Source organism: Bufo gargarizans, chromosome 1 (genome assembly GCF_014858855.1).
Source record: "Bufo gargarizans isolate SCDJY-AF-19 chromosome 1, ASM1485885v1, whole genome shotgun sequence".
In the NCBI taxonomy this organism is placed as follows: Eukaryota; Metazoa; Chordata; class Amphibia; order Anura; family Bufonidae; genus Bufo; species Bufo gargarizans.
This window is the reverse complement of record NC_058080.1, coordinates 654,692,945-654,717,637: the sequence shown is the minus strand read 5'-3', so window position 1 is coordinate 654,717,637 and position 24,693 is coordinate 654,692,945. Positions and strand designations below refer to the sequence as shown.

Below are 24,693 nucleotides of genomic sequence, written 5' to 3'. Positions count from 1 at the left end.
CCCCCCAAGTAGGGGGGAACTGGCCGTGCGTCTTATAAAGAGAATACTAGTGAGCGATTTGATTATCCTGGAAGTGCTTCCGATACTCACCCTCCCTGATCTTCTTGCTAGGGCCCGCTCCTCACTGTCCTAATCCAGTACAGCATCAGGACGTAGTGTGCACACTATGATCTGACGCTGCCAGAGAAGACAGAGGAGCGCGATGCCGAACCAGGAGTGGAGCCGCAGCGCAGGAGAGGTAAGAGAAGTTTTTTATTTTAGTCTGATGGGGTCTAAAAGAAAAGAGCTGATCTGAGGTCTGATGGGAGTCTAAAAGAAAAGGGCTGATCTGAGGTCTGATGGGGGTTTTAAAGAAAAAGGTCTGATGGGGTTTGAAAGAAAAGGGCGGATGGGGTCTGAAAGAAAAGGTCTGATCTGAGGTCTGATGGGGGTCTGACATGGAGGGATGATATGGAGGGCTGATATGGGGGTCTGATGTGATATCCTGATATTTATGGGGGTCTGTTCTGATGTCCTGATATTTATGGGGGTCTGATCTTACTTTCCTCCTCTAAAATCTGGGGTGCGTCTCATCATCGGGTGCGTCTTATAAAGCAAAAAAAATACCTGTGTATGGGTAAAAAAAAAACAAGCAATGGGTCTATAGTATAATAGAATAGTGGCATCCATCAGATGTCTACAGATGCCTCCCTCTTTGTGACTACACTAACCCTAGCCCTGAGTACAGAAGTCGGGCTAATCACATCTGAAGTCGAAACAACAAAAACTGTAAAAAAGCAGGAGAAAAAGGGGCTTGTGTTTACATAAAACTGAAAGACAAGAGCAAGGATCTACGTGTTAAACAGCATTCAGCCTGACTTAAAACATTAAGATCAAGCAGATTGCACGAATGGAGGAAACGTATTTGCATCTCTGCTCCTGGATAGCTTGATAAATAACTAAATGAAAATGTGATACAGTTGGCTTCACACGGCAGTAATGATTTAGTACAAGGACCTGAATGAGAAACAAGGCTGTAACAATCTCACGGACCCAGGAAACAAGATGGGATTTGCAACTGTGCTTTGCTAAAACAAGAAGACGAAAGAAGAAGAATAAAAGAAAGTAGTAACTGGATAGAACATATGCAAGATCCAGAATAGATTAAAGCATGGGGCGTATATTGACCAAGCTAGGGGGAGTATTGATTGCCAGGCTTCTGAAAATAAAACTAAATAACACAGAAGTAGAATTAAACTGTACGAGACATTTGCTGCCTCATTTTACAATCTCATCATCTCCTAATCACCACGTTAACATTAGAACCTGCGGAGAATACAGATCTTTTAATCCCTTGGTTTGAGAAGACGCTCTAATGTGGCGACATCCAGAAGAAGAGAAAGCCCAGCTTCATTTTTATCTGGCAGGAAAGTGCACACAACAGCCATTTGGTATGCAACAAAATGAAACGCAATTCTAAAATTGTACACAATTCAAAAAACGAATGGCCTATAGGATAGACCATCAATATCAGATTGTTGGAGGTCCAACTTTTAGCATCTACATGATCCGTTTATTGGAGAAGCAACATCTTTCCAGCAACAACCACCTCCCCTTCATTGTTTACAGAGCACAGCGCCATACTTTAAAGGGGTTGGCCATTTTCTGCGTAGTGTTGACCAGTGTGTTGGTAAGATGATTATATGGTATGGCACTTACTAATATAGTCTTTGTTAAAATTATGCACCATCTTTTATATTTCATAAGGTACGTCCCCTTGTTTGCCAAGCCTTTTGTGCTGTCCACACAGCAGTCTTGTCCATAAGATGGCCGCTGATGGAGGGTCATGTGACCAGTCAGAACACCTCCATGTGATGTCTCCTCCATTTAAATACACTGCACCTGCACATGTTGGGATTTTAGTGCAGGTACAGTGTGCTGGAATAAAGGAAACATCACATGGAGGTGATTTACCTGGTCACATCCCCCTACATCAGCGGCCATCTTATGGACAGCAAAAAAGATCTGCCTAACAAGGGGCATGGCTTATGAAATATAGAAAATGATACAGAATGTCAACAAAGACTATATTAGTAGAGTGCGGTAGAGTAATCTTATATACATATTGGTCAACAGTAGCCAGAAGGTGGCCAATCCCTTTAAGTACTGGCTGTGCTTGGTATTGCAGCTCATTCCTGTTTAAGTGAATGGGAAGTAAAAGTACATTTTTTGCAAATCTATTAACCATCATTAAAGGGGTTGGCCACTTTCCGAATACTGTTGATCAAGGAGGATGTGGCTGATCAAGGGGACATGGCTGATGAGACATGGCAAACGGCACAGAATATCAACAAAAACTATTAGTAAGTGCCATATAAGTAATCTTACATACACATTGATCGACACTCGTCAGAATGTGGCCAACCCCTTTAAATTTTAAGAAAAATTAAGTAATAAAAAACATCAATACTCTCATATTTCGACAAATTCCTATTACAATCAACAGTGCTCAACATAATGTAATAGGTCGCTCATTCTAAGGGCTCAACATAATGAGTAACCTACTGTAAGGTAGGTGTGCTGAGAGTCTATAGGATAGGTCATCAATTTAGTAGAGTGCCAATGGTTTTTGACAATGTCATGCCATAAATGCCCAGAACCCTTCACTTAAGTAGTAGATAGAGAGTAGTAAAATTTCTTGAAAATTAATTTGGATTAGAATTGGCTGAATTGGAGCACTCGGGTTGAATTTATTCGGACCAGAGTCAAAACACCTGACCAACTGCCCTGAAAAGTTGTGGATGACATTCTCGCTCATGTCAAGCTCTCTAACACCAAGAGGTTAGTAATCTGAAAATGAATGGCTGATTTTTTTGTTCATGTTAAAAAAAAATTCAACGGGCAAAAACATTTTTGCTTTTTGGCGGCAAATGAGTACGCACACTGCCTGGGGCCATGTGATCCATCTTCTTTCCAGATCTGAAAAATGTCTGACGGCATGTTGAGAAATTTGCCCAAATTGCGAAATATTTGGATTTCACCTAAAATTGTTTGGGGAAATTAAGGTTGAATTCCATTCATTTAGAATTATTTCGCTCATCTCTCGTAGCAGACCAGATTTTTCACAGAATTACTTGCTGAAGGCACCGGCAATTTTGCAGTATTCTGTAATCAGAAGTCCATTCGCTGACTCCAGATTGAAGCTTGGAGGGCCTGGCTTGTGGACCGATTGGATGATTACCTCCCATAAAAAGGTACGGTTACACGACGACGCTGGTCGCGGCCAGGTTCGCTGAGTAGCGGTGATCCCATAGAAAGGAATGGGATCACTGCACCTGTCTCAAGAAATCTAGCAGTGTTGGACACTGTGATCCCATTTAATTCTATGGGATCACTGCTACTCGGTGAAGCTGGCCGCTAGACTTACAGCAACTAAATAAATGAAAGAGGAAAAAAGAAAACTCCAGTTCTATTTATTCATTATAGTCTCTTATGCATACAGGCTTGGACTGGCCCACGAGACTTTAATGAATAAATAGAACTGGAGTTAGGAAAACTCTCGGAATTAAGGCATTTGACTACATTTAGGGCGATTTCACACGAACGGATGCCGTGCGGGTAATCCGCTGCGTGAAAGAGAGCCAAGCCCCGCTCCGGACAGCAGAGACCCGGAGCAGTAACATGATTGATAATGCTCCGTGCCTCTCTGTGACCTTTTTACTACAAAATCACAGCGAGATAAAGTTGTCACCGTGATTTTGTCGTAAAAATGTCACCGAGAGGCAAAGAGCATTATCAATCATGTTACTGCTCCGTGTCTCTTCTGTCCAGAGTGGGGCCTGGCACTCTTTCACGCAGTGGATTACCCGCACGGCATCCGCTTGTGTAAAAGAGCCCTTAGGGTCCATTCACACGTCTGTATGTGTTTTGCGGATCAGCAAAACACAGACACCGGCAATGTGCTTTCCGCATTTTGCGGACCGCATATCGCCAGCAGTTTCATAGAAAATGTAGAGATTGCGAGAATCCCATTTGGAGGGATCTGCATGGGATTATGATTATCCCATAGGTTGCTTAGGGCATTTGTGGCAGGAGTTTTCCCGCCAAAATCAGGGTAAGGAAGGTTAATTTTAGTATGGTTTCTGGGTTGAGGCTGGGAAGTTTAGGGTGCCCAGCAACAGTTAGGGCATTGGTGGATTAGTTTGGGGTGGTGTGTGGAAAGGTGTATATAATGCGTTGACCGCCAGCATTAGGCTGTCTGGCAAGCCGCATCTTTGTTCAGCTGCCCCTCCCGCCCTCCCCATTATTTTGTCCTGTCACAGCCACTTTATTATAAGGAGGGGTAAAGTCGCTTGTCAATAAGTGGCGAGCGGACGAGCTGGTCTAATTCAGTGGTCGTTATTAATCTTACAATTATATGGTTATTTATTGTTTGAGCTGTTCTTTAATAAAGTTGGCCGTGGCCTAATTTTATCCATTTATAATTGTGTCCATGTGTCTTATTTGTAGCATTATTGGTTTAATGTAAGAATGGGTTTAATATAATCTATAATCCCAAATCCCATGCCTTTTCTTGTCCGCAATTACGGATAAGAATAGGACATGTTCTATTTTTTTGCGGAACAGAAGTGCAGATCTGCGGATGCGGACAGCACATTCCGTCCCCCATTGAAAATGAATGGGTCTGCACCTGTTCAGCAAAATTGCGGAGCGCATGTGGACCCATTTTGAGGATGTGTGAATGGACCTTTAGAGTATTTCTTTTTGGACTTTGTGGATGCATAAGAAAAATGTACCAAACTGTAAAAAAAAAACAAAAAAAAAAAAACTGCCATACAGGTGGGCTGGCATGCGGATGGATTATGCTCTCATTTATGCTACAAAATGAAGACGAGATAGGTCTGGCTACAACATGGGGAGAGTGAATGGTAACCTAGTGCTTTGTAACTTTTTTGTGAAGTCAGGATAGCATCTCCGGTTTATTAAAGGGGTCGTCTCACTTCAGTAAATGGCATTTATCATGTAGAGATAATACAAGGCACTTACTAATGTATTGTGGTTGTCCATATTGCCTCCTTTGCTGTCTGGATTTATTTTTCCAGACCATTTTACACTGCATGCTTCCAGGGGTTATAACCACCGCTGCAGCGCAGATACGAGGTGCGTGTCTACGTACGCTCCCACAGTCCTGGCCACCAGAGTTGTGAAGTTTTTTTTCCTATAGTGTGCAAGCATGACCACCACTGCTGGATTGCAGGGTGGTCCTAACCATGGAAACGAGAAGTGCATAATTTGATAGAAAAATTAATCAAGCCAGTAATTTAGGCAATATGGACAATTACAATACATTAGTAAGTGCCTTGTATTAACTTTCTCTACATTATAAATGTGAGACGACCCCTAATTGTATCTACGGTAATATACATCATTTTAATACATTACAACATATATAGAAATACTTGAGAAATAGAGCTCATGGGCCATAAATATATCGAAGACATATCTTCTCCTGGACCAGAAGCTGAGGTCTAAAGGAAAGATATCTACTGCTTAAAAAAATAAAAAGAATAAAAAGAAAGAAAATAAAGCGGCAGCCAAAACGAATGGGGCTCGGTGTCATTTACAGCAGCTTTCAAGGGTCTACTGTGAATTTATTCTCACTGGCCAAGCCAGCGATTTCTCCATGTACGGCTCAATACAAGGTGACTGCTTTACCTTTCCAAAAGATCAATTTGGAAGCAGAATAATGTGCAGATGCTGAACTGTCAGACGGAGGAGCAGTAAAGGCGTCAGAGAGCTGTGATTCTCCATGCGCTGCCGAACTGTAAAGCATAGTTAGAAGTGCTGTTCAAGACAAGCTGTAAGGTGCCAGGCCCCCCGGAAGAGTTATCACCCTCAAAACCCATCAGCTTGTGTAAATTCACCCCGTCAACAACACGGGAAATCATTCAAGCTGGCCAATAAATGCTTGCTGGTAATGATAACTTTACAGAGCAAACTAAAAAACCTAGAGCAAACGTATCTGATATACTGAAAACCATAACAACTAGCTATTATAATAATATTATAGGGTAAAATGGATACTTTTTATTTTGTTTATACTTTCATTTTAGCTTTACTGTGCCTTTAACAGCAAATTATGGTAAGGGCTTCCTTAAAATGTTATGCATACCATTATGTTGGCATGGCAACTCCGCTCGCAAATTAAGAGAGTGCAATTTTAGAACGGTTAGCTGCCCAGTATTTCTTTACCGTACATTTGATGAGCAGGCATTAAACATTGCTTATGTGAAACCCAACTACACAAAAACACAGCCATCCTCATTAAGTGAAGAAGGTTACTGCAGAAGTTGCCTTATAAAAATTATACACCATATTTTGGCTTTAAATATAAAAATAAATAAATAAATAAATAAATAAATTAAAAATCAGGTTATATCCGCTCAATTTCATACTAAAAATAAGCAATTTCTATTACGGGGAAAAAATAAAAAAAAAATAATAAAAATAATATATATATATATATATATATATATATATATATATATATATACATATATATATTTTAGTGTAATGCAGATCATGGGCAGACTTGTGTATATTGTGTTACATCCACATGTGATTAAAAAAAAGCAGACTGGCTGTGGATGTTGTGGGGGATTTCATCTTGTGCATTGTAAAGTGGTGAAAATCTACAACATAAATTGGAATGCTTTTAGCTTTTTTTTTTTCTTTTCTCTTTTCCTCTCCCTTGGATTGGTATGGGTTAATGGTAAGGTATAACTTTCGCTTTGACATTTAGTAATTCGTTCATGTGGGACCTTTAGAATTTTGTTGCTATGAATTATATAATCTGTATTCCATTTTTTTTTTATGAAATAAAAATTTAAAATCACCATGCTAGGGATTCTTTCCACATTGAGTGGATGAGTTTTGGCAAAAATACCATCCACTTTGTTGCTACTGTAATATGCTTTAGATTTTACACCCGCAAAATCCAACAAAAGGCTTATGGCATACCTATAGATCTCAAATGGGAAGGCTGGCAGAGAAGCGCCCACACGTGTGGAGTAAATTTCCATTAAGGCAGGCATCCTCAAACTGCGGCCCTCCAGCTGTTGTAAAACTACAACTCCCACAATGCCCTGCTGTAGGCCGATACCTGTAGGCTGTTTGGGCATGCTGGGAGTTGTAGTTTTGCAACAGCTGGAGGGCCGCAGTTTGAGGATGCCTGCATTAAGGTCTAATGGATGGAAGGAAATAATGGGGACCAGACTCTCACCACCATGACATATGTGATATCTGATTTGAGGAAATCATATCGGCACCATAGTATCTTAAGACGGGCTGAGGGAGCGGCCGATTGTCGGGATTGAAGCGTTCCTCCCCGACAGTCAGCTGGTCGTTCAGTGAAGGAGTCTGCTGCACAGTCTCCTTCACAGTATGAGGACGCGATCCCTTGTCCCCATACAGAATCACTGTTTCTGCAAATCATCGTTTAGAAACGATGATCGGTGATGTCTGCACAAGCGACAGGATCACCTGATCGCACGTTTTGCTCGTTCATTGGGTGATCGGCAGCACATTTAGATGGCCAGATTATTGGGAACAGTCGTTTCCAAAGATGCAATCATGCAGTAAGCTATGTTATTATCTACGTGAAAAAAAAAATAACTAAAAATTTAAAGCGGACACAACATTTTTGAACATTAGGCCATCAGATATTTGGGGAGCCTGCACATTACAATGTTGTATGATGACGCAGCGACACACGTGCATGCACCTACATCACACGCTCCTTTCACACTACATTCTGTACAACTACAGACGCCATACAACCAATGCCCAGGATTCCCTTTGGTTCCCAAGACCAAAGATGTACAGCTGAGAAAGGACTAAACAGGACCAAAACATCCAGCATCAATCAATTAGTGCATACTCACATGGACGCACTGAGCCTGAACGGAATATAATGCTCTAAATGGCAAGGACTTTTTTGTGGAGTGCCAAGAACGTGGAGGATTACCTATTGAGGTTAGTTTTTTTCTAAAGTAAAAGTTTTATAGAAAATTGTACCCAACCATTAAAAAAAATATATAATAAGATACATGTGCCAATAAAAAGGTGGGCATTTATATTAGTCATTCACATACAGATATAGACAAAAACACTCCTGAAAATTAGAACTGCACCATGACCTAAACATTCAGTTTCATGATGGAGAAGGAACCCATAGGACATGGAGAATACTAGAGGAGATACTCGATAGCCCAGTTCAGACAAAGCCTTCTCCAGCCATTACTTAGTAAATCTGAAGGCTGCATCCCTGCCAATTTCTGCAACATTTCCAACACATAAAAATGCTCTTGTCTCATTCAAGGTTGAATAGCAACGAAAAAGTTTTTGCACAGGCTAGCAATTTCTTTTTGTCGTAGATTCTGGCTGAGGACACGGTTACGGCAGGAAATAAAAATTACACTGCTCAGGAAGGAAGCTAATGAGCTCCCCTCCTCCAAGTGCCATTAGACGACTTCCTGAATACATGAGAAGCACATCAGTTCAAAAGATAGGCAAACACAGACCATGTACATTTCATCACATTCAAAAGGCACATATGCCAGGCATCCAAACCCAACATGGGAACCTTCTGACCACCCATCACTATGTAACACAAGCGCGACACCTGCAACATCCATGCAAAATACAGCGGGATGCATGTGAACTGCACTGTCGATTGTCAATTTGGACTAGACATATGCTTTCCATTACACAGCATGGATTTAAAACGGATGACCTTGGAATAACTCCTTGAGCTACATTGCATGGCTCAGATGTTGCCTTCACGGATACATTTTGAAGGTTACGTCTTATTGCAGGAGAGGATAACATAATGTATGTTCAATGTGATGCTGAAGAAGAGCAGGTCCTTTCTAGGTCAGAAATACATTTTCACACGATTTGGCCAATTGCTGAACCTTTTAAGTCTGGCCCTAAAATGTAAAATAAGGTCAGTAAACGTGTACAAACTGGTAGTATGGATGTTGTCAGAGACTGTCCAATTTCTGACTGTTACAGCAAAAAAATAAAAAAATTCACACAAACGTAAAAGGAAGGACCAAACTTATATATATATTTTTTTTTTTTTTTAGAGGGACGCCTAAAATAAACCTCCTAAAACATGAAAATGGATGGAGTGCACAAAGAATCCAAGAAAAGTATTTATTACTTGACCAGCTTCATCAATAATGCAGTAGGATATGAAAGACGCCCAAGACATATGTACTCCGGATAGGTCATCAGTATCTGATCGGTGGGGGTCTGACATCCGGGACCCCCGACGATCAGCTCTATGAGAGCGCTGCGGCCTTCTCCCTGCTCACCAAGCACAGCGCCGTACATTATATGGCGGCTGTACTTGGTATTGCAGCTCAGCCCTATTCACTTCAATGGGGCTGAGCTGCTCCTAGGTCATGTGACAGATAAACATGACATCATTGGCCTCGGGAAAGCTGTGAGAAGACAGCGGTGCTCACAGGAGCGCCACTACCTTCTCAATCAGCTGATTGGCGAGGACCCCCACTGATCAGATACTGATTACCTAGCCTGAGGATAGGCCTTCAGTATAAAAATCTTGGAAAACTCCTTTAAGTGTGATTCAAAAGATGAAAATCCATAGAAGAAAAATAATCTATATTTTTTAATCTTGCTGCTATTTAAAAAAAACTTTCCATATTGGAGATGCACACTTTATACCAGTATGGGCCGTACAGACAGTGCGGCACGGTGTGCGCTTTATGGCAGCTTAAAAGGAATAGGTCACCTAATTTTACTATACAGTATGTAAACCATGGCAATGCAATGCTGCCAAATATAATTAAACCATCTGAATCTTAGCATTATGCTTATTTCTGAACTCCTGAAAATTAACTTTTTTTGGTATGTTAGGCCTCTTTCACACTTGCGTTGTCCGGATCCGTCGTGTACTCCACTTGCCGGAATTACACGCTGGATCTGGAAAAACGCAAGTGAACTGAAAGCATTTGAAGACGTATCAGTCTTCAAAATGCTTTCAGTGTTACTATGGCAGCCAGGACGCTATTAAAGTCCTGGTTTCCATAGTAGTAGTGGGGAGCGGTATACTTACAGTCCGTGCGGCTCCAGAATGACGTCAGAGCGCCCCATGTGCATGGATGACGTGCCATGCGATCACCTCATCCATGCGCGTGGGGCGCCCTGACGTCACTCTGGAGCGCCTCCGGGAGCCGCACGGACGGTAAATATGCTGCTTCCCCGCTCCCCACTACACTTTACCATGGCTGCCGGGATGCTAAAGTCCTGACAGCCATGGTAACCATTCAGAAAAAGCTAAACGTCGGATCCGGCAATGCGCCGAAACAACGTTTATCTTAAGGCCAGATCCGGATCAATGCCTTTCAATGGGCATTAATTCCGGATCCGGCCTTGCGGCAAGTGTTCAGGATTTTTGGCCGGAGCAAAAAGCGTAGCATGCTGCGGTATTTTCTCCGGCCAAAAAACGTTCCGTTCCGTAACTGAAGACATCCTGAACGGATTTCTCTCCATTCAGAATGCATTAGGATAAAACTGATCAGGATTCTTCCGGCATAGAGCCCCGACGACGGAACTCTATGCCGGAAGAAAAGAACGCAGGTGTGAAAGAATAAGACCCAAAGTGCCTCCAAGAGTCCAAGACCGCCTCTTCAGTTCTATCCAGTACCTCCACTGTGCACCTTGTAGTCCGCCCCTCTTTTGCATCGTCACTATTCTCATTGAACTCTGCCTGCAACGCATGTGCACTACCTGTTGTGAGTCCGATATCCAGCAGTGCACAAGCGCAGGCAGATTCCTGGTCTGCGCTAAATTTTAATGAGACATGCTGATCCTCGAACTCCCAGTAGGCAGAGCGCATGCGTCGCGGGCAGAATTGAATGACCACGCAAAAGAGGGGAGGAGGACTGGAAGGCGCAAAGGGAAGGTACTGGGAACAAATGAAGAGGCGGTCTTGGGCTCTTTCAACAGTTGCTGAAGTCCGCAAAGTACTTAGGGTCTCATTAGCATACCAACGCTCATTTTCTGGAGTTCAGAAATAAGGAATAATGCAGAGGTATGGTTTTAATTATGCAGCACTACATTACATTGCATTGCCATTAGTTAAATATAGTAAAATTAGCTGAAAGATTCCATTAGTAATAATAATAATCTTTATATAGTGCCAACATATTCCGCAGCACTTTAAAAAGGCACTTTTTCACCCAAGCAGCCCCTCCGAGAAGAGCATTGGAGCATTTTTGCACTTGGCAAGGTTGTTGTTTTTTTACACTTTTACTCTGCAAGGCAGGGCAGCGCTAAAGCCTGCCCATTAGTGCTGGTGACATCACAAGGAACACTGCTAGGCAGAAGCCTCTGCCTAGCAAAGGCCGGTATATCACTGGATATAATGAAAAAGCCCTTGCCCTGTGCAGTTCACCTTTAAGTAAATAGGAGTTAATAGGGGTTATATTTATAACCTAGCTTAGTATAGGTGATAAAGATCAGATTGTTTGGAATCCAACTGCTGGAATACCATGGATCCTGAGAATGGGGTTCTTGAGGCCCCTCTCTGAATAGAGTGCTAGTCTGTCCACCTTCCATTTATTTCTACTGGAATGATGTAGACAGCTCTCTGTCGGGCTCACAGAAGTTAATGGAGTGGTGGACAGACTAGTGTATTACCGCTTCATTCAGAGCAACCAGGACTGGAGCCTCCACAGACATGAGGTATAAGGGAAAGATCTGCACCTGTTCTGTGTTCATAGCTGCACCTGGTTTTGGCTTAGGCTACTTTCACACTAGCGTTCGGGTGTCCGCTTGTGAGTTCCGTTTGAAGGCTCTCACAAGCGGCCCCCGAACGGATCCGTCCAGCCCTAATGCATTCTGAGTGGATGCGGATCCACTCAGAATGCATCAGTCTGGCACAGTCTGTCCTCCGCTCCGCTCAGCAGGCGGACACCCGAACGCTGCTTGCAGCGTTCGGGTGTCCGCCTGGCCATGCGGAGGCAAACGGATCCGTCCAGAGTTACAATGGAAGTCAATGGGGGCGGATCCGTTTGAAGGTGACACAATATGGTGCATTTTTCAAACGGATCCGCCCCCCATTGACTTTCAATGTAAAGTCTGGACGGATCCGTCTGAATACAAATTGTACTTAGACTTTTTAAGTGAAATATAATGCAAACGGTTCCGTCTGAACGGATACCATAGTTTGCATTATAGGAGCGGATCCGTCTGTACAAACACCAGACGGATCCGCTCCGAACGCAAGTGTGAAAGTAGCCTTAAAATCACTGACCGAAACACTGACGTGTGAATGAGGTTTTAGGCTGCAAGTACCTGTTAAAATCAAACCTGTAGTGCCTGACACATCTATGCTGGTCTAACAATGTTCAGCTATGGTCAATGTTCAGCGTTCCATTTATGGGACATAAAGCTTCATCACTAAAATGTACATTTTTTTGTGCTTTTCAGATATGGTCCTGAACAGGTCTAACCCAGTATCATGCCTGCTCTGAAGCATGAACACCTTCTAGTGTATGGACATTGTCCTGAACAGGAGGACAGTGACCTTGAATACTATCGTTGCAGACATTCTCCAGGTGGGTTGGGTACAATAAACAGGGCTCTTTACCTCTCACTCGGCAATGAGTTAGGGAAAAGGTAAAGGTGCCCTAAATCAACAAGTATGAAAATGTATGTCAGAGGTCATCTTAAGATTCCTGAAGAATTGCAACACACATCAACAGGCGTCACCAAAGAGAACTAGCTTCTGGCAAGCAGTCTGAACAGGAATCCAGTGTTTACAAGGTCTACGCAGGCTTGAAAAGAGCACGTCACCAATTCAGGGCTATTAACTAGACGAACCAAGTGTGACAATTTCCCCAAGGATCTCACTATCAAGGTAAGGGCACAAGAACCACATATAAGAATATCATGGTATACGGCTTACATCCAGAAATATATACATGTTCTAATATTATTCTAGGATTGCTTTAAAGGGTATCCCCTATCCACATGATCAGAAATAACTGAGGTTGGTGGGACCCCTATTGATAAGAACAGGGGTCATGTGCACCCATATGAATGGAGCAGCAGGTCAAGCATGGGCTCTGCCCCTCCACTCATCTCTGTGGGACTGCTGGAGATAGCAGAGTACCATGCTTGGCTATTTCCACCAGTCCTACAGACTTCGAATGGAACAGTGATGCATTCAAATGGGGGACTCTGGACCCCACCACTGATCCAAACAGTCATCCCCTATCTAGTCGACCAGAATACCCCCTTAAATTACACACTTATATATACATAAAAAATATCAAAAAATAAATTATACAAGATTACAGCTATTGCAACCAGTACAACATGTAATTTAAGAGGAGTCTGAGCAGTAAGAGGTTAAAGCAAAGCTCCTCATCCAAATATATCTGAAGGGAGGTTGATAGGTGCTGAAGGATTATGGTGGTCTGTAACCCCTGTGTGTTCTCACTGCCCGGACCCTCAGCATCTGATATGACAGAAGTACAAGTAAATCTACTTAAATATTCTTATGTAATTATGCCAGCCAACCTCCAATAGTCAGATCTTACTTAGAAGATTTAAAAAGGAAATGTCCAAAAGGAGGTGGAGGGCAGGAGACGGCATTTTTCTGTGGGTTTATATGTGCATCATACTTGTCAACAGTTCTGATTTGTGCCGGACTCTCACAAACAGGCTGTAGCATCTGCATGATTTTTGCTCATTTTTGTCTTTTTCAGGACAGAAAAGGTGTAGAGTTAAAATATTCGCTATCTGGGAGTATAAATGGTGGTAAGTATGGCGTATAGGAGCGTAGCATTGTTGGGGAACCATCACACACAGCTTTGAAAGTTGTTGTCTGACCCCCCCCCCCCCCCCCCCAAAAATTTAGTGAGAAAAACAAAAACAAAAAAAAAACACAACAACAACTGTCCTTTTAAAAGCCTCTCTGCTATAGTAGTAAAGCTCCTGTCACCACAGCTGAAAAAAACGAGAAATGTCCACTGCTGCCATTTATTGCCTTCACCGATGACAAGTCCCTGAGTAGCACATGACTGCAGAGGCTCAGCAATCACATGCCACTCATGGACACGTCACTGCTGGGGCCAAAGAATGGCTGCAGCAGTCAACATGACCATGAACCAGACACCATCACTTCTGGGAGCAAGAGTAGTGAAGACAGGAGCCTCAGTGCTGGAACGGAGGGGCTTTCAAAGGGGAGTTGCCATCTGACAACATTTTTTTCATAGAGGACATACACATAAGATAGGTGTCAGCCAAAGACCCTGACTGCCCCATTAACATGCAATCTAACTTTTTGGAAGGATCCGCAGACAGGCTCTCGGATCTGGTTTCTGCATTTTGGTTTAGTCCATGTAACACGCGGTGTAATCGTCTATGGGTCAGTTTAATAATCATAATGTTCATGCTCATGGAGATTAATGAAAGTGCCGATGTGCAAACAAAGAAAACCTCTTTACAAAGTTCATAAAATGACTGATTCATATTGTTTACCCAGCACATCACATCCGCCATACAGAGCTAATTCTAAACCTCAAATAGCACATTTAAGTAAACAAGCACATACAAATAGATCCGATACAGCGGCGGTATTTGTCTAAATGAATTGGTGTAGGAAGCCATAAAATGCTTAATAAACATTTGGATTAACTTTTTAATCTATTTAAATGGAATAGCACCTTTAAGAGAAAAGAGCCGGAGATTCAATTAAAAAGTATGTATTGATTTTCATTTCACGGCATTCAAGTGTGTAGATTGCAAACTCCTCACAAAACGTAAATGCTCAAGCACATGTATCTGAATCTGGAAATCAAATGCCAAATTAGAAAAATAAAGCAAAAAAACTAACAAAAAACCCACAGTATGACAGATTACATTTGCATTGAAAATGATCAGCATATAAAAAGGGATATTTTAGTTATAGTGTAGTTTGTTTTTTGTTTTTTTTTACAGACCCCCCACCGATCAGATACTGATGACCTACCCAGGGGATAGGTCATCAATAGTAAAATCTCAGAAAACCCTTTTAAAGAATCTATAGAATTTATTTGGTACAATTTAGTATATTATAGGATTATCCTTTGTACAGTTATCAGCTATTCAAAGGATAGGTGACAAATGTATGATTGCTGGGGATCTGCACCGGGCAGATACACATACTACTGCTCTATTCAGGCACGGCAATCAGGGACCCCCATTCTTGGGATCTCTGCGAGTCCCACCAGTCAGACCACCAGCAATCATACATGTATCACATTACTAGTGGATGGGTGATAAATGCCGTTCGTGGGGTAACCAGCAGGTATACAGAATACATACCTCCCAACCATCCTGGATCCGTAGGGAAAGTCCTAGATTTTGGTGGCTGTCCCACGGTCCCAGGGCAGCTGAGATAGGTACCGATTTCAACTGTATCTGTGTCCTAAGGACTCAAATACAGTTGAACGCAATAGTGAAGTTGGGAGCCATCAGCTCCCTGCTTCATCATTCACTGGCCTGCACTCTCCCCAGCAGCAGTGGCGATTCGGTGACATCATTGCTCCTGATGGGCTGTGTAGGAGGAGTGCAGAGGCCGAAGATCATTCCACGGTCGGGGAATCGGCCTGTGCACGGTCCTGCCCGGCTCAGCAGGCGCGATGATGTCACCACATAGCACCTGCTGCTGGGGAGAGCAGGATGTGCTCTGGTCATTGGGGGAATGGGGCTAGGTGTGTATTTTTTTATTTATTTAATTAACACTACAGGGGGCACTGAGGGAGCAGCACAACTGTAAGGGGGAAAAAATTACTGTGTGGTGGCCGTAAGGAGGAATAACTACTGTGTGGGGGCACTAACGCGGCATAACTCCTGTGTGAGTAGCACAATGGGTCCCATTCACAGACTATAGGCTGCCATAACATTATTACAGACCTGCACTATAGGAATGTTTTCCAGTTAAAAGGACACAATTGTGATAAGGCTATATGCGGGAACAGCCATCTATGCAAAAACCTCTGGTATGTTCACTAAAACACAGCAGACCTATACACTAATCCTATTGTACCCTATGTAAATTTGGTTGAGAATAACGGTATATTACTTATTCCATTTTATCTACATATTTCCATCTAGGAAAAAAAAATAAGTCATTATAATGACTACATGATTGCTCACTCTTTCCACTCTTTGGGAATTATGGCAATATGCCATACAGAAAAGCTCCTTCAGTATCGTATTCCATAATCCATCTACAAGTTCGTTCCCCACTAGAACTAGAAGAAATCTTAGGGTATGTTCACATGGTTTCAATAACATGCAGATTTTGGCACGTGTTCGGCACTGAAACCTGCACTAAAACCATGGCAAATTGGCATCTCATGGATTCAAATAGGAATTCAAGTTGTCGTTCGTATGGCTGTGGATTTGAAATCCGTGTCCAGAGGGATTAACCGCATTGAACGCAGCTAATCCACATTCAGATCTGCATTAAAACTGTGAATCCATAGCAGAAATCGGAGGGTCATCTTCCACCTCCTATGTTGAATCAACTTACCGAACTAAATCTTTTTCCTGCATTCCTGCTTTTTTTTAATTAATTTAAAAACATAAGTAATTCTGTGATACAGGAGCTGAAGGCAATGCGACTCTAGGCAAAAGGCAACATTAAAGGAGAATGTGCACAGTAGTGCGAATATTTTCCTAGAAGCTGTGAGAAGACCAAACTGTGCGCATCACTATAGCAACAAAGAGCGCTACTACAGCATTACCATCATACATCGAGGCAGAGCGTCGGAGAGGATCACGAGGAGTTCAGCACGCAACAAGAGAGCATTATACATATATAATGAAGTTACTTAAAATAACTGGTAGCACAGATTCTTCTTATTACTGTGACATACACACATATGCCAGATGCAAGTGTACAAAAAAAATTCTGTCAAAATGATTCAAATCTGACAGCTAGACAAATGTCTAAAAAATAAACTACATTTGTAGAAGTAAATTAAAAAATAAATGTAAATAAATATTATAGCAGCTAAAATCAATATACAATATAAAATGGTGCACAAGGATGATGTAAAAGAGCACTTTTTAACACCATGCTCTCGTGAATTCTGTGCAGATTCATTTCTTAATAATCCTTTATATAGAGCTCCCCCTAGTGGTGGCTGCAAGAAGCCTGAATTTTGTCACTTCACTCCAGGGCTATGCATGGGATTTGGAACTCAGGACCAGAGGCTTTAGCCTCAACCATTACAAAGGAAACAGCAAGAATTTTGGACCAATTTAAATAAAAATAGAATGGTGGATATTTGCATGAAGCTTTTTTTTATTGTCTTCAAGGGAGGAGACGCTTACTCCCACTGCTATATCATCAATGGAGGCCAGTCAAGCTACACCAAGACTAAGCCTATACCTTCATTCATTCCTAGCCAAATACAGCGGTTACAAGGAGGTGATAGAACCCTTTCTTCTATCTACTAGGCAGTACCAGGAGCTTTTCAAAACCACTGATAGTGCAGCCAAACCTTTGCTGAAACCACAAAGGTGCAGCAGCACTTTCTATGGATCCATTCCGTATGCTGGAAAAGCAGAGCCGATGAAACATTAAGATGCAGAACACTCGGAGAAACACTGCTGCACCTTTGTGGTTTCAGCAAAAGTTTAGGTACCCTTTAAATGGCTATGAACACACATGACAAAGCCATTTACATATTCCAAACCGATGCAGTGCTACAGACAAACTAAGATGACACCCATCATCAACCATAGAAAATGCAATGTGTTGCAACCATAGGCTTAATGGGTGCAAATCAATACTGGTAGACCAATACAAAGCAATAGGATGGTAGGGTCACCGGTTTCTGGACTAGTGGGATCACCAGCGTAAGGATACTTTCACACTTGCAGCAGCAGGGTCTGGCAGGCTGTCTCGGCGGTGGAACAGCCTGCCAGATCCGTGCTACGGCAAGTCCACCGTGCTGCCGGAAGTCTGCTCTGGCCCTACTCACTATAATGGGGGCAGGGCGGAGGTCCGACGGCAGCACGGCAAACATGCCGAGATATATCAAGGGGATAAAAACAGAACTGGATTGCATATTCACAATGCTATGCTTAGATCTAATTAACCTCACTTCTCAGCGCAATATTAAGTGTACAACTCCCTATACTGCATACTGTACAGGAGGCATTAGTGTACATTTTGATCAAAAGGCATAGCAGAGTTGTTTGACTTCTGTGTCCTGCCACCTGCAAGGGCAGTGCCGCGTTGTCACCGCACTGTGCTGCGCAGGTCCCACTCTAAGAGGCAACCTTGGCGTGGTGAGTGGGCTTATGCCGTTTGATCAAAATGTACACAAATGCCTCTTGTATAGCATGCAGTATAGGGGGTTGTACACTTAATATTGCGCTGATAAGCGAGTTTATTTAGATCTAAGCATAGCATTGTGGATGTGCGATCCAGTTCTGTTTTTCTCCCCTTGATATAAACATGCCGAGAGACGGCCGGAATAAAAACTACAGCACGCTGCGTTTTTTGTCCGGCCGCCTCTCTGTATGTTTGCCGTGCAGCAGTCGGACCTCCGGCCCGTCCCTATTATAGTGAAAGGGCCAGAGCGGACTTCCGGCGGCACGGTGGACTTATGGAAGCACGGATCCGGCAGGCTGTTCCCCCGCCGACACAGCCTGCTGGACCCTGCTACCACAAGTGTGAAGGTAGCCTTACATAAACTTATGCCATAAAAACAACCATAACACCTATAATATCCTATATAAACTGTATCAATGCAGAATAAAGAAGAGGACAGGTCACGTCCACGTAAGGCCCTAACAGGCCTTCCCTTCCACCTGCATTTCAAGCCACACACAGGAATGCGGCACATGGCTCGAGTTTACCAAGCAGCCTTAGCCGCTTTAGAAAATAACCAGCGGGTATAATGCCCTATGTGATGCATTATACATTGTGTTTTTTTTCGCTAAATAACTTTGCTAGTATAATGTTAATAGAGTCTGACTATAATCTTCCAAGACTCCGTTCTCCAAGAAGAATGAATTGCCTTAGGTATATAGAGACTTCATTGAGCTCAGAACGCTAAACTACGGCAATATAAAAATGTCAATAGGAGTGCTGCTGGGAAGGTGGCTTATAATGTTACAAATAGCTATACGATGGGGAAAAATGACAATGACGTATTCAGTGCATCCAAGCGCCGCGTTTTCTCAATGGAGGATTAGGCTTGCTTTAAATTAGGTGAACACACAGTGGCTAATAAATATGTTTATTAGGACGTGCATGGTAACTAATTCAACTTGTAAACTATAAATTCGGTCTCCTAATAAAAAAAATGTATGTGCTCAAAGTAACCTAAACACTGAATAAGTCTGTCCCATATACAGGTTTTTTTTTCACATTGGCACTTTTCTTGCCCCACCTAAATAACACAGAAGGGTGGTGCTGGGATCATGATTACAAAAGAGCGAACAGTGTAGAAGGCAAAGCAAGCCCAGGAAAACAATACAGGAAGTAAGCCATGCAGACATCCTGCCAGGATACACTGATGCCAAGAACAGGAGAAGACAAGTGTTAACATGAAACACAGCTATATGTGTGCAAAATATGAGAAGTGGTACTCTCCCGTTAAAATTCCGAACTACTGTATATAACTGTGCTATCTTCTAAAAACGTACAGGAATAACCATGGATATGAATTATGAACAGAAGCTACAGATTTTAATAGATTTCATTTATCACAAAGGCCAGGCTCATCTCTGCATAATATACCGTTTCCAGTCCAGCCTCTGAATTACTGGGAAATCCTCCAATTCTTAAGAAAAATGAAATTGTCTAGTTGAAACAATGCATTAGATTCAGGTTCAGATTGCGAAATGATTCTCCATCTGCTGACCATCATGTGAGTTATGATGGGACAGCACCATTTGGAATAACTATATATTTTATTTTACCTGACTATGTTGTAAATGTGTAGAAATACCAAAATTGCGCAATTATCTGGGGACAATCACGAGGCTTCTCAATGCCTGGAAAGAAGAGCATAAAAAAAAAAAAAAAAAAAAAGTGTGTATCAACGTGAGAAGGAACATAAACCATACCATGGCCATCATTGTCCTTCAACTGAAAGCGGGGAAATCTCCCAAAACGCAGTCAGGACAGGCAGTCAATATCAGATCAGCTGGTGTCCGACTTCCAGCACCCCCGACGATCAGCAGCGCTGCTGCCTTTTCCTAGGCCATGTGACATCACGTTCATCAGTCACATGACCTAGGTGTAGCTCAGTCCTATTTAACTGAATCCAGCCAAGCTGCAATACCAAGAACAATGGCTATACTATTAACAGCACTGTGCTTGGTAAGCTTCAAGGAGGCCACAGAGCTCACTGGCAGATCCGATATTGATGACCTAGCCTAAGGATAGGTCACCAATATGGAATATGTGAAAAACTCTTTAAATCTAATTAGGGGGCTTTCTGGGGTAACATAGGGGCACTCCTTTAGCCAAAGTGAAGGTCAGCTACAAAGACCCCAAATATCTATGCATTACATGGAGAGCTTATATATTTATTTACTTAGCTGGGGTGGCACTGCAGGGAAACTGACGGCTTGCTGACAGATTGCCCACAGATCGTAGCTGACCAATGGAGGTCCAAGCAGTCGGACAACCTCTGATCAGCTTTTCGTCAGCGCTTGTAACAAGGAATTTATTAGGGCAATGAAAATCCAGAGATCACCACATTACCATCTGCTGCCCACTAAAAGAAATATGTTACGGATGTTGCTACTGGTATAACTGGGAATAACCCTGGAAAGTTATCATCTGAGGAATGCTTTCTGATGGTTGATGATGTGACAACTAATAATCGCTTCTTTAGGGGAGTAAATTAATGAGAAGTGAGAACACTAACTAACCTGATCTATATTCTCATCCATCTATATTCTCATTATAGTTTCCAACGCAGATGTTTTTAACTTAGCAAACCAGGAGACCGTTGTCTAAAGCTCTTGTTCTCAACAATAGGAGCTACGCTACATCGCCAAGGGTATGTGGACACCTTTAATTATTGAGATCCGGTGGTCTGAGTCACCCCCATTACACACAGAACATAGTCATTCTATATCCACCAGAACACTGGTAGTATTAGGCCTTGTTCACATTTCTGTGTCATGTCAGTGAAAAAGTGGCCATGTTTCATCCATGAAGGACCCGTGTTTGATCCATGTGCACGTTTTTACCCTCAGGGTGTCATCCGTAATCCAAGGAAGCTGCTCTGCTGAAAATTAATTTCCAAAGCATCTTCTATCAGTCTACAGTGAAAAACGGATGTCATTCATGCTGTGAACGCGATTTTCATGGACCCATAGACTTCAATGGGAGCGTTTCTGTACCACGACCAAAGTAGTGCATGTATCCGTGATTTTTTTTTTACTGACGCACATCAGTGAAAAACGGAAATGTGAACAAGGCCTTAAGATCATACTGGACAGCTCAATGGGGATTATTTACAAAGACCAGCGTTCTATGAGAGTCTTTTTTTCCCCTTCTGCACTGGCAGAGAATGCACCCAATTTATGATGAAGCTCAGGCTTTGTCATAAATTATGGGAGCCGCTGGCAATCCGTATGCCAGCCATAAAAGATGTCCTCCCCATGCCCCCGTCACTCCCAAGTGGCAAGCACAGCACAAATACATCCGTGGACTGGCTTTTAAAAAGTCACAACAGAGTCTTCAGACATTTTTTTTTCTTAGCGCCTGTAGTAAATGACCCCCAGTGTCTTTAAAGGAGTATGCCAGGATTTTAACACCGATGGCTTATCCTCAGGATAGGCCACCAATATCAGATTGGCAGGGGTCTGACTCCCTGCACCCCTGCTGATCAGCTGTTTTAGAGTAGCTGGTAATCGCAGTGCTTCTCCCATTGAAGTCAGTAGAGGCAGTGCTTCAGTTACAAGCTCCGTCCACTGCACACATGAAGGAGCTGTGTAGTTCTGGCGCAATCTACTCTGAAACAGATGAGTTGTATGGGTGCGACAGAATGGACCCCCTGTCAATCTGATATTGATTGCTTATTCTGAATAGTCCCTTTAAGCATGGCACCGTCTTGCAAGTTGCCACCTTTGCAAAACCATATCTAGAGAAACTATTTCACCAACAACTAGGAGGCATTTCACCAGTGAGGCCTGCGCCTTATAGCTCAAAAAGTACTGGTTTAGCCAAAAACTGGCTATTCAGCTGTAAGACCAAACAGTCAAGCACACGGGGCCCCTCTGTTCTGCCACACTGATTACTGGTATTACCAGTGCCCAGGGGGAATTATCATAACGGGTGTAAGGGAAAACTGGCTTAGTTGCTCAAAGCAACCAATCAGATTCCACCTTTCATTTTTCAGAGCTCCTTTGAAAAATGAAAGGTGGCATTTGATTGGTTGCTGTGGGCAACTAAGCTCATTTTCCATTACATCAGTTTGATAAACCTCCCCACCGGAGTAGAATACAGTAAGAAGAAACAGAAAAAAGTTGCTAAAGCCACGGTCATTTTTGAAGTGACAGGAGCATCAGTCAATTGGGAATTTGTAAAGGAAAACTGGCTTAGTTGCCCATAGCAACCAATCAGATTCCACCTTTAATTTTCCAAAGGAGCTCTGAGAAATGAAAGGTGGAATCTGATTGGTGGCTATGGACAACTAAGTCAATTTTCCGTTACACCAGTTTTGATAAATCTACCCCGAAATGTCTGTATATATTAGATAACATTCCATACAGGTGAAAATCCTTCACATTATTCCTCCTGTCAATAACTGTACATGATGGAATCGGCTCACCACACACATTAATTCTCCGTGATATTAATGTCTGTGATTCTCCATTTCATTCTGTATTTCTGCAGGCCGCGCTGGAGAAAGGCAGGAGTAACGAGGCTTAATCGATACTGAAGGAACAGACTTCTGTCAGTCATGTGCAGCCTCATTTCACAAAATTAAAAACGCAAAGTGTTGCCATGGCAGCCTGCCTGCCCCTAAGGTATAGCGCTTCACGGGAGGCTCGACGTGTCTGAAAGTCACATTAAGCCACAGCATGCCGGTGAGGCTCTAAAATAAACCTATAGAGGGGGATGGGCAGATGTGGAGCCCGAGGAGCACATCAAACTCACATCTGAGGACACCTAATGTACGGATACCATATAGGACTGAGGGGTCTCCACAGAGGAGGACACGGGTCACCTAGGTGCTTTCACAATGATGTGACGTTCTTGTGGCGTCACTCTCCATTAGAAAAACTCAGCGAGACACTAGGAAGCTTGTCCCAGACTTTACGGCGGAGCGCCACTCTTTTCACAGCCAGCAGGGAACCTGTCACCAGGATTTTGGGTATAGAGCTGAGGACATGGGTTGCTAAATGACCGCTAGCACATCTGCAATACCCAGTCCCCATAGCTCTGTGTGCTTTTATTGTGTAAAAAAACGATTTGATACATATGCAAATTAACCTGAGATGAGTCATATCTTACTTGTGTGACCAGAGAAGAGTCATATTTTCAAGCTCTGACTCATCTCAGGTTAATTTGCATATGTATCAAAATCGGTTTTTATACACAATAAAAGCACACAGAGCTATGGGGACTGGGTATTGCGGATGTGCTAGCAACCCATGTCCTCAAAGGGGTTATAGAAGACTAAAAAATGTCCCCCATATGCCGGGCCCCTCACAATGAATATACTTAGGTTATTTTCACACTTGCGGCAGTGTGATTCGGCAAGCAGTTCCGTTGTCGGAACCACCTGCCGGATCCGCCGATCTAGATGTGACTGAAAGCATTTGTGAGACGCATCCAGATGCAGATCCGTCTCACAAATGCATTGCAAGAATATTTTGAATGCCAGATCCGGCACTAATACGTTCCTATGGAGAAAAATAGGAATTCAGGCAAGTCTTCATTTTTTTTTTTTTGCCGGAGATAAAACCGTAGCATGCTACGGTTTTATCTTTTTCCTGATCAGTCAATAAGACTGAACTGAAGACATCCTGATGCATCCTGAACGGAATACTCTCCATTCAGAATGCATGGGGATATGCCTGATCAGTTCTTTTCCAGTATAGAGCCCCTGTGATGGAACTCTATGCCGGAAAAGAAAAACCCTAGTGTTAAAGTACCCACTCACCTCCTGGTCCCCGCACCACTGCTGCTGTTTCTTCCCGTGCGCGGATGAAAACATCTGATGTCGGGGAGAGCAACCAACGGCAGGCGGGGACAGGGACGAGCCTCCCTAGCATCACCTGTGATTTTGTAGTCTCAGATAACCACTTTAAAGCGGAGCTGCCGCCTCTCCTGACCTGTCCGTTTTAGTAACGACTTGTAATAACAATTCCGGAGCATCTTTCCATATAACCATGTTGTATAATTCCTCTATTATTCCTGCTAGAAGTTATGAATGAATTGGCAGCAGTCTGCAACAAAGGTCCAACTGAGTGCAAGCAGCTGAGGGCGTGACACTATTCAATCTGTGCCGCCAGGATTTACCCCATTTAGTGGGGCTAATTTGTGGCTTTTCCATGCAGGGTCCAAAAGAAGAAAGAATATAGTCATTCTTCTAGTGCATGATACACTAATTTTTTTGCTGCTGTATCTGAATGGAGCAT

General features: G+C 42.8%; 1 protein-coding gene and 1 long non-coding RNA gene across 2 annotated transcripts in view; one reads left to right on the top strand and one right to left on the bottom strand.

The window, feature by feature from the left end:
• Positions 1–24,693, bottom strand: part of LOC122935740 (single-stranded DNA-binding protein 2-like) — a 156,468-nt gene that overhangs the window by 17,431 nt on the left and 114,344 nt on the right. The gene's annotated exons all lie outside the window — the stretch shown is intronic.
• Positions 12,845–17,382, top strand: LOC122935748. The gene is made up of 3 exons (XR_006388824.1): positions 12,845–12,931; positions 13,785–13,836; positions 16,671–17,382. It is a non-coding gene; the product is annotated as an uncharacterized LOC122935748 (long non-coding RNA).